This window comes from Brachyhypopomus gauderio, chromosome 21 (genome assembly GCF_052324685.1).
Source record: "Brachyhypopomus gauderio isolate BG-103 chromosome 21, BGAUD_0.2, whole genome shotgun sequence".
NCBI lineage: Eukaryota > Metazoa > Chordata > Actinopteri > Gymnotiformes > Hypopomidae > Brachyhypopomus > Brachyhypopomus gauderio.
The window spans coordinates 2,174,089-2,185,555 of NC_135231.1; the positions used below are offsets into that span (position 1 = coordinate 2,174,089).

General features: G+C 40.2%; 1 long non-coding RNA gene across 1 annotated transcript; it reads left to right on the top strand.

The window, feature by feature from the left end:
• The first annotated feature begins 537 nt into the window (after positions 1–537).
• On the top strand, positions 538–2,258 carry LOC143484704 (uncharacterized). Its single transcript, XR_013122697.1, has 3 exons — positions 538–834; positions 951–1,028; positions 1,474–2,258. It is a non-coding gene; the product is annotated as an uncharacterized LOC143484704 (long non-coding RNA).
• The last annotated feature ends 9,209 nt before the right edge of the window (positions 2,259–11,467 follow it).

Below are 11,467 nucleotides of genomic sequence, written 5' to 3' on the forward strand. Positions count from 1 at the left end.
TGTATTTCAGCTTTGTATTATACATCCCGGTTTTGTTTAACTAGTACATAATACACAAGTGATACTGAAAGGTATATTATATTGTATTAATACCTCTTCGGTAGGTTCTGCCCGGAAGGATCTATATTATTCGACTTCAACATCTTTCAGGGAAAGTGGGAACAGACAAATGTAAAGGCCTTGCAATATGAATAAACGAGTCTGTACCCTATAACCTCGGGCGTTGCTGTAACATATGAAGATCTGTGTTCAGATTTATTCAGACGGATAAATGAGAAAATCTCTATTTTCAGGAGCCATTTATCAGCCGTTGAAAACAAGCTCTAAACCCCCACACCCGAGTGAGAAAAAAATATATATTGATTGGGAACTCCGAGCTTTGAATTAGATCTAAGCAGACTGAACTGGCAAGATGGAATTTTAAACACAATTTCACAAAGAGACAAAATAGGGGGTTATTCTGTGTGTCTGATGTGTAACTGCACGAAGGGGCACACAGCAGAGGAGCAGGGCCGCAGATGACCCACCCACAGCAGGCACAAACACGTGCTGAATGCGGACAGGGTGAACTACTGAAGCGAAGTTTATCGTCGCGTGAGGCTGGAGTTTCTTTGTCGTTAATGAAAATTCTCCGTATTATAATGTACTTCAGCATCGATGCCCTGCTACAAAAGTTCATTTTTTTTACAGCTAATTTTAGTTGTAGCTCTGCTGCTTTGCTCCTGTTCATTCGTGTCAGACCCGCGTCACGACGCTCAAACTGCAGCGCCGTATCGGAAGTCGTTCTTAAACGGCTATGCCGACTGTGCTGAAGAACTGATAACAAGAGCTGAAGTAATGCAGTAATGAAGTAATCACTTAGAAGTTCACGTAAAGCGAGTGCTTCACGATTATTTCCACTTTTGGTTGTAATAAAGCCAGGCTGATCCAGATTGCTTGTTTCACTGCAGTTCTCAAGAGATGGAAGACATTTCAGACGAGAGGCCTATTCAACTGCCCGCAGATGTTCAACAACAGGGGAAACAACAGTAAGGCAGCCATAATATGAGGCACAACTGTTCATTGAAATACATTTATTACATACGCTGCATACGGCAGATTCAAGAGAATGCTGTATGATGTACTAAGAAGGACACCGCTCTCAAACAACGAGCAATCAAACAGTGTGCTTAAAGATGCTGTGTTTTGACATTCTATAAAAAAAAGCAACAGGAGATATGAGCAGGAGCTTGATGGATAATGTTGTCCACATTGCACATCTGTGAAGATCAGAGCATATTGTCTCACACTGTCCTCAGTTGATTGGAGGTTTATGCAGTGTATTTGGTATTATCAGCAATATTAACAACATACAGGTATAATTTATAGATATTATTATTATGGGGCTACCTTACTTGTAAGGAGAGAAAAAAACATGTGGTAAATGTATTTATTTATTTCATTTTACATGTATGATATCTGAATTTTTGGTAGACCTACTCCCCACTGGGAGCAGAACCAGGACCAGAACTGGACTGTGGTTGGGAAAGGTGGTGGGAGAGACGGACATTCAGCATCAGTTCCCAGAGAGTCCACTGTCTCTATGGTCCATTAGTCCCCTCAAGTAGGGAACGTCCCTGGGACACACGGAATGAGGAAACCAGGACCGGAACTGGAGCCGCCCTCCTCCAGGACACAGCTGGGTAGCCAAGCAACCACCCGAGAGCTTGCTTCCCCGGCCTGTCATCTCTCGATGAGCCAGGATAGCGCGGGGCCGCCTTCCGCCCCCTCTCCATACCCCGTAGGAGAATCACATAGACAAATATCCGTGCTTATGCCGAGGCACAACCCATTACGTTTACGGGGTACACAGCCCCTGAGCAGAAGGGGCAGGGACACAGACTCAGGAGGGACAGCAACCAGGGACGGGAGATGAATTGGCAGCCAGTACGGGCCGGAGTGTAAGAGAGGGCGGCTCCATCCTCCACCACCTTGCACTGCGGTAGCTCTTTGTAGCGTGGCTTCTCAATCTCGTCTGCCTTGTTCCAACCACGTTGAGCCGAGCCTTCAGTAACGCAGGGGAGCTCCGGGCTTTTGGATCTACCTGTGAAGTCTTTTTTTTTTTATTCGTTTTATTTATTTAGGTCTTTCCCCCTAAGCATGGTGAAAACTGGCAGGTAGGTCAAACACAGACTCACAGTATCACCTTAGGATCAGCCATAATCACAATGCAGACACAACCACAAAGTCTGTGACACAAGGATCCTATATAAAACAAGGAAAACAAACAACATACGTACTGCAAATAGGACTTTACAATGCACCCCAAGATATACAGGTAATGTAAGTACATGCTGCTAATATATAGTATGCAATAACCGATAATTGTTAGAAATGTCTTTTTCTAGGTCTTTTATATTACAGAAGCTGTTCTGTTCACTTCATCTCGGCAGACAAAAAAAATAATGGGATTGCCGTCATTGATTCATCTGCTGTGACCACTGCAACTTCGAGCAGGAAGCAGCGTTGTGAGCATGGTAGGAACCCGAGCAGGCTGTATCGCATGAGGACAGGATACATGTTTACATTAACACCTTCAGTATCTGCAGCCCTGTTGTCTAATTATGAGACATAATTATGCTTTTCCACACCGTTCATTTATTAAAAGTATAGAAAATATACTTGAAGATTCTTTAAGGGTAATTAAGTGATAAATTCATGTTTTAGATGACAGTTTCCATAAGTGATTGCGATGTCAATTCAGCTGCAGATAGAATATTTAATTAGAAGAATGGTTCTCATAGCTGACAATAAAAGCAGTTGGACATTAGTAGTTTTGCTGTAGATGGCCACTGTCACTTTACTAAAACTCCCAGTTCAATGACTTTCATAGCCTCTCAGGGCTAAAACAATAAGCAATGGGAGGCAAAATAATTGGATGTTTTTGGTTTTGCTTTTTTCTTTTTACATGGAGAGAATTGTAGGATTTTTTTCATATGACAGCTCAGTTTGACACGACAGAGGTCCTTCATCTGATGTTCAAGAGAAGTACCTCTCTTTATGTACATTTTCAACCTCTTTCAAAGACATGTTGAAAGTGTTTTTTTTTTTTTACTTTACTCAAATACCTGAAATCTGATTTATTCTTATCTGTTAGAATGTTACATAGGCTTCTTAATACAAATGAATCATGGGATAACATACATGGTAAATGTTTAAATCCATGTTAAATCAATGAATGTTGTAGGTGAGACTGATTAAATACTGATTACCAGGCAATTCACTGATTTGACTGACTTGACTATTATAAGTCACCGTGCAGTTAATTTAATTAAGATATGCTTTACAGTGACAGCTTGGTTCATGTTAGTGTGCAAATCTTTGACATTGTTGTTATTCTTGTCATAACCTTACGTTCAAGTACAATAAAGGTAACATTTTTCTTAACAGTGGCCAGTTATACATCAACATTGCAACGGCAAATCAAAATCAATGTGAAGCCACCAGCATACAGTCTTTATCAAAAGGCCTGTAGGCAATCATTAACCACAAAGGACCTCATGCCACAATGAGCACCCCTGACTGTCACTGCTGATGACTATGATCTTTGGCTGATTGTGATCTTGAGCTCAGAATATGAAATTTGCAAGTTTCCCAGTGAACTTAGGTTGCTCTGAACATGCAATTTGCATAACTTAAAAAAAACCCCTAAAAACTCCAGCTGACTTTGTCTTCCATTTATATTCTCTCTTGGCTATCTCTATCCTTCCTGTGTCATAATATACACTACTCACAAAAAGTTAGGGTTATTTGGCTTTTGAGTGAAATTTTAGGATGAACCTAAACTGGTACCTTTACAGGTGATCTTCTCTACACACTTGTATGCACATGTACAACTATTCAGTGTTTCAGTACTTTTTGGCCAATTTGCTGTGGGAACAGTGAGGCTCAGTGCTGTTTATTGATGGTGGTGGTGGAGTCACAGTGTGGGCAGGTGTGTCTAGTCAGTACAGAACTGCCCTACATTTTGTGAATGGTACAGTGACAAGCCCATACTACTTAAATAACATAATTAATCCAGTCATTGTGCCTCTGCATGAACAGCTCAGACCTAATTTTGTGAAATTTTAGGATGAACCTAAACTGGTACCTTTACAGGTGATCTCTACACACTTGTATGCACATGTACAACTATTCAGTGTTTCAGTACTTTTTGGCCAATTTGCTGTTCAAGGAGCTTAATGGCAAAATTCGCAACAGGTGTTTGGTCCATAAATTGGATTAAAAATCCATTTCCTGGTTCAATTAGAATACTGTAAGTTTTTTAAAAGTCCTCCTCATCATGCTGTTCACATTTTGACATCATCAGACCAAGACGACACCCAGAGCCGGAGTGGCTAATCGGGAGATTCGGGAGGATTCCCAATGGGCCGGCTCATGTCAGTCTCTAGTTTGGGCCGATTGGGAGGGAAAAATAATTTTGGGCCGTATTTGGGCATGAAACTCCCGGGCTGAAAAAGTGTCCCACTCCGGCCCTGACGACACCTAACAGTTGATCAATAGTACCTCGCCATTGCGAGACTTCAAACAGGATTTTCTTTGACTGAAGTGGCCACGGAGCTTAGAGTGTCATCAGCAGTTTGCTACAGAGACAGAGAGTCTGAAAGAGTCACAGAAAGGCATAAAAGTGGACGTCCTTTGGTCACATCCCACACTGATGACCGCTACATTGTGAACAGTGCCCTGCGGAACCAGATAATGAATGCCACACAACTCCAGACACATTTAAGGGAGGTGAGAGGCACCCAAGTGTCATGTCAGACCATTCAAAACCGTTAACATCAGAGTGGTCTGTGTGCTGGACGACCTGCAAGTGTACCTGACCACACCACCAGGAGCATTTACACTGGACAAGGGAACTGTGAGGCTTAGTGCTGTTTATTGATGAAAGTCAATTTACGCTGAGCAGAAATTATGGCTGCCAACGATGTTGGAGACATCAAGGAGAACGCTATGCATCAGCCACTGTGGTCACCAGACGAGCCTTTGGTGGTGGTGGTGATGGTGATGATGGTGGTGGTGGTGGTGGTGGTGATGGTGGTGGTGGTGATGGTGATGGTGGTGGTGATGGTGGTGTCACAGGGCAGGTGTGTCTAGTCAGTACAGAACTGCCCTACATTTTGTGAATGGTACAGTAACAAGCCCATACTACTTAAATAACATAATTAATCCAGTCATTGTGCCTCTGCATGAACAGCTCAGACCTAATTTTGACAATGCTCCAGCTCATCGAGGTTGTATCATTAACGGCTGCTGGAGCCTGATGTATCTCAAATGGAGTGGCCTGCACTTTCTCCAGACCTGAATCCCATAGAAAACCTATGGGATCATCTAAGTTGCAGTGTATAGACGCATAACTCTGTACTACAGAACCTCAATGACCTTAGGGCTGCCCTTCAAGATGAGTGGGGTGCCATGCTTCAGCAGTCACTCGTGAACAGCATAAGATGACCTTGTCAAGCTGTACTGACACTCAAGGGAACATGACATGTTGAGTTGATACATTGGTATACCCAATACTGTTGGCTTTTGTTTCAATAAATTGTTTGAGATGAGATGACCATTGCATGCTTACTTTCATGATGTTTCATGATCACTGTGATGTGAACCTTTTACGTTTTCCATAAATTTCTCCAGAAACCCAAATATCCATAACTCTGTGAGTAGTGTATGATGAGATCAGAGATCCACCCCATCACAGAGTTATAGGACGACATTATAGAGACTGGACTTACCTGGAATCCTCAAGCCAAAGGAGTGTGAGATGGAGTAGCTCCAACCCTTGTACAAGTCAGAAGGGCCCATGACTTTATAGAAGCAGAAGGAGCTACAGAAGAAAATCTGTGGAGAGAAAAGGAATACATTATTAAACATTCATACTTACCAGTAAAATGTATTGATAATGGCCATTGGACTGATGTACAAAGATGAATTTTAATGCCTTTCTGTAAGACTAATCCACCTGATATATTGGTTTAGCCTGGGACTGTGCTCTGTGTATTTAAGGGTGGTGTAGGACAGAAGATGGAGGCTTAATGTAGAAGAGTGTTTAAATGTGTTGTTTAATTACCTGCTGACTGAAGTTAAGTCTAGAAGTGTACTTTGCCAAGAGGACTGTTGGTATTTGCCTAAGGGACATTAGAGGCTGGTTGAACTGTTTTATATCTAGAAATGATGTTTTCTTTCTTTTATTTTTGCTTTGTTTATTGATAAATTGAGCATGTCAAACTTACTTGGAGGTGTCCAGTGCTCTAGGTGTGGTGAACCCCGTACTCTGTGCCTGACACAGCACCACACATAAATCCTGCAATTCTAGGGTATGCTGTCCTCCCATGGGGATTGTTGCACAGTGGTATTTTGCAATGCAGTGTTGTCACCTCAGTAGCCATGAGGATATTGAATGAATGTGTGGTATCTCACACATCTCTCTATTCTTGGTTTTGTAGACATCCAGAAGGGGAATTGCCAAATGCATTTAAGTGGGAATTTAGCAAGTGGATGTTGTTCACAACCTTTTAAAGTACGTCCAGCTATTTTCAAAATGCGTAGTTGTTTAAAGATTATGCCTGGCATGCTACTTTTTTCATCTTATTTGTTATGCTTATTATCAAGTACTGTTTCAAAAACACAGATTTTATGTTAGACTTGGGAGAAATTTGATGCATCGAAGGTGTGTAAAAAATCTTGAAGCACCTTTTTACACGATCTGTAGGCCTATACAGATCTGTACACTGATATCTCATCACTAGGTATTCTCTAGTGCTCTAGTTCCCCTAATTATGAGCAGTATTTATGTCAGGATGCCATTTCCAGCTTATGAGCTGGTTTTCATTACAATTACTGCAGTGTCACTAATCCCTGTTGATTCTCCAGGATACAGAATTCTGCAATTCTGTCAGAATGTAAAAGGTAGTAAAGGCTCTGTGAGGTGGTAGCATGATGGCTAAGTTCCACCAAAACAGTGTTGCCTCAATTACACTGGACCCATACAGACCAGCACTGACTGAATCACTCTTCATCAAATTAGTCCTCTATGGTGCTCAGCTGGCTTCTGGGTACACCAGCGTGTAGGTACTAATCTGCTGAGCTCCAGAAACTTCCTGGACTATGATCAAACGATTTCAAAAAGTCTAGGAATGAATAAATAGATGTGTATGTAATTTAAGGTGTAATTTTTCTTCTCATTAAGCAACCAAGCATGCCATAAAGTGACTTTGAAATAGACCAGAAATCAGTTTCACCTTTAAATGCCTAGTGCCTTTATAGCTAGCTAACAGACTTTGATATTAGCAGAGACAAACATATGTAATGTGTTAAGACTACACTGTGCACAATAGGCTGGGGTTGTGCTGTTCAGCCAGCATATGTTGAAGGACAATATCAAACTACATAAAAACATAGACCATAAATGTTTTTACAAATATATCCAAAGTTGGTTGCCAATAAAAGTGGAATTAAAAGACACCAAGACTTTGGATGTCTGTTTTGGACAATGATTTAGGTGATTCAAAATATACCATACAAAACAAATTAAAAGGAAACAATTATCAGGCTCTGGAGACAGAGACAAAGTCACTTGCAGTGAGAATTCAGCAGTTTAAATGCACAAAGGGCAGTCCTAATGCAAGGTCAAAAAATCCTGGCCAGACTAACCATAAACAGAGCAAGCAAAAACAAGCATAAACCAAGGAAACAGCCTCAAGTCAAAACTGGAACTCAAAGGTAAGCAAACACACAAGAATGGCTCACCATTGCTAGATATGGCACACAAGATGTCACTATGACAAACGTCACAGCATATAGAGGGATGGATAAGGGAGACAATGAGACACAGGGGCAACTAATGATCAGGGGATAAGAAACAAACGGGATTGTGGGGAATGTAGTCTATGGTAGGCCATTCAGAGACTAAGAAAGAGAGAGAGAGAGAGATAATACTTGAATAGTACAGGACAGTGGATATGGAAAGGGGGAGGGGGTGGGATTGTTTATTGTGAAGTAACATCTCTGCAACCCCTAAAAGTCACCATCAGTTCATCATGTCAGCGAGAAACATATTTCCCCAAAGAAAATATGCTGAACATAATTTTGTCTATATTTAGTGAGGCAATCTCTACTTGAATGATAACTTTCCCCCTCTCATTACTTCTCTCAACCTTACAACGTCTGATTTAATTAGCTGCCCTGAGTCAATTCGTTTTCCTGGAGAAATCATCCTATGCCTCCCAAAACATTCTCCGAAGAGAGAATATTAAATAAGCATTAAATATAAAACATTGAATCTTTTCCAAACGAGCCTCATCAGATCTGTTAATATCTTATGCCTGTATGTAAGGGAAAAAGTGAACTTGCGGTCTTAATAAATAAATAATAAATAAACACTTGTTCGGTCACATGAGAAAAGAGCTAGAGAACCACTTTTCTTAATCTTACATATTATGTGATACATAAAGATAATATTACAGAGACCTTTTTCTGCTTCTTTTGACTGTGAAAACACAAACATTCTTAATGAGTAAAACTAGACACTTCAAAAAAACTACATAATGAGAAATCTAGATATAGACATAAATAAGACTAAGAACTTTTTTGTTACAGCATGCAGTTCTATGGAAGCAGAAAGACACGGACAGTGACAAAAAAGACAAGGACAGAGACAAAAACTCTGAGTGCTGTCCTTTGTGACTAGTTGTAGTTCTTGTTATTGATATTCTACTATCACAATTCACAAGGAGAGTATTTTTGAGAAAAGGACACTTCAAATAGGATGCAAAAGCCATTCGGAGTGCTGTGACACCCGTTGCAGATGGTGTAATATAGAACTCGAGATGAAAATACATTCGAAACCTGTTAGCCACTTATACACTGACCTACATAAAAAGTGCAAATCTGCAGCTTGTTTTCAAAATCTGCTTAAATCAGACATGTAGCATTTAAAGCTTCTCAATGCAGTGCATTATGTGTACAAGGCAGTCATCCAGATTAACCTTACTGGCACCAAATGAGATATATATTGCCACATGTTGTTGTGGTATGGCTAACCTGTTTTCTTTAAAGCACCTATTCATTTGATTTTTCTTTACTTGAATCATATCCAAATGCTTTAGTATAACATGGAAAAAAAACAGCAGTGATTTGTAAAGAATTGTTATGCTTTGAAAATAATCTGTACTGTAGCTTTTAAAAATCAGAATTGTATCATTATTAAAAGGCTTACTTGATGTTTGTCTAAGACGCTGAGACAGATTACAACATGGTGCTAACAACCTCAGATCTACATAACGTCTCCATTTTGGAACAAAGATCTAACAAAAAATAGGCGTGTATTTATATTTATGTGTAACTGCCATAGTCTGCTTTGGGCCTTTTCTTCCTTTATTGTTTTCAGTCTTACTTCTTCCTCTTTAGTGGCAAATTTAGTTAGTGGAGAATTGCATCCATCATTTGATGCCTTTCCTGCAGTGAAATCCCAGAGAGATACTGGCATCTGAAGTGTCCAGCTGTGCCCACACCCCTGCCTCTTTCTCTTATTAAAGACCCTACATCATTACTCAAATGCTCCGGTGCTTTATAAAATATTCAGGAGGAACACCAAATCACTGCAGCATCTTGGGCCATAATCTGTGCTGCAGCCTCTGTGCTGCAGCAAACACCTGATTGAATATTAAATGTTATAATTGCTCATTTAAAATTTTGTTCAAAAAGAATTGAAGGAACAGAGGCTTTGGATATTCTGATTGAATTACCCAGTGTTGTGCATGAATGATGGCAGAGAATTATATATAGAAAGAATAGAAGAAAAGGTTGAGGTGGTGTTGTATCCCTTTTCATCACTGGATAAAATTTATCAAGATAGTACATGCATTTGAAAAAAAACTGAGTTTTAAAAATGCCTGAATTATTCATATCATAATTATTGCAGGAGGACTAGTGTAAAGATGGTCAAGCAGGTCCAGTTGACGGGCAGGTAGTGTCTCGGGTTATCTCTGTTTGGACATTCCCGACAGATGTCTTCAGTGAAAACACCGTGTCATTTAACAAAGTTAATTAACCTTTAAGGACATTGTGTATTGTTCCATCATTTGCACCAGTCAACACCAGGTCAACCTTTGTGAACTGTCAAGATTTGTTAGCTAGGGTTAAAGCACTCACGATGAGTATAAGATACAGCATGTACATCGTTTTGACTGGTATGTTGTATTCTTACTCATTCCATTTGATGTTCCCAGTGCAACTTCAAGGTAGCCGCAGGAGCAGAATTAGGATTTGACTCATCAGGATGTATAGGACACACATTTGGCATTCAGGAATGTATGCTAAAGCTAAATCTACAAATCCACCAAAGAATCCTTGAAACAATATCATATTAACATATGGCAAACATGAAAAACGAGACACGTGTACATTTCAAATGTCAAGCATCTCCCCGTACTCATTTGTTTTACACCAAGGGAACCACACTGTTGTTTTTGTATATCATTTAACACCAGGCCACCGTATTCTGCTGCTTCTTAGGTCATGCCAAGTAGGAGCAACTAAACTTAAATAAGGAGCCAAGGGACATATGAATCATGAGCACATGGCAGAAGCATCTTCACAATTTCTCCTTGCCTGTGGCAATGTTTGAATGACTAAGTAAAAATCGGATTTGCAAAGCTTCTATAAACTTTGAATATTTCCCACTGCCAGCCCATGGAGCATCCTCTGTTTTGAATGAATTATATCTGTAATAAGAGGGGGTGTTCATTTTCTTCTATACACCATCAAAGATAACTGACCTCCATGGGGAAGAATCACAGCATAACCATTAAACACCTCCCAAGATAAGACATTTTAGTTAATTGGCCAGATTTGAGGATTGTTATAAAAGTTTGAAATTGGAGTTAAAGGTGCTCTCTATTGCAGTGATGGGAACTAAGTAAGTATTGAGATCTTCCCAAGATGTATTATCTTGCTAAAATGTCACTGTGGGTGCTGAATTTGTAGTGGTGAACGTTCCCTGGTGGCATCTCTCTTATTTTTTCTTCTCAGTGAGTGACTGTGACCAACAGCTTACTGGTCCTCATGTTGTTGGGAGATCTACTAATATGTCTGCAGAACAGACGTGGGACTGTACTGCACACTGGATTACCATTATGAGACTTTGAAGACATTGCTCAGCTCTCCAAGTGTATGTATGATGAATATTTCAATGTAGAGTGTTCTATTCATTTTTGTATAAGATAGTGGCCACAATGGCAGAAAAAAGGGTAAAATAAAGGAATCCTGCAGAACGTGAAATGAAAGTTCTTGCGACAGAAATTGAAGTGAGGAAAAACATGCTGTTAGCAATGACATCACCGATAAATGCAAGTTAATTGAGTGGCAGCATGTTGCTGGAGTGGTCAATAGTGTTAGCTCCTCAAGCTGCACTGTTGCTGAGGTGAGA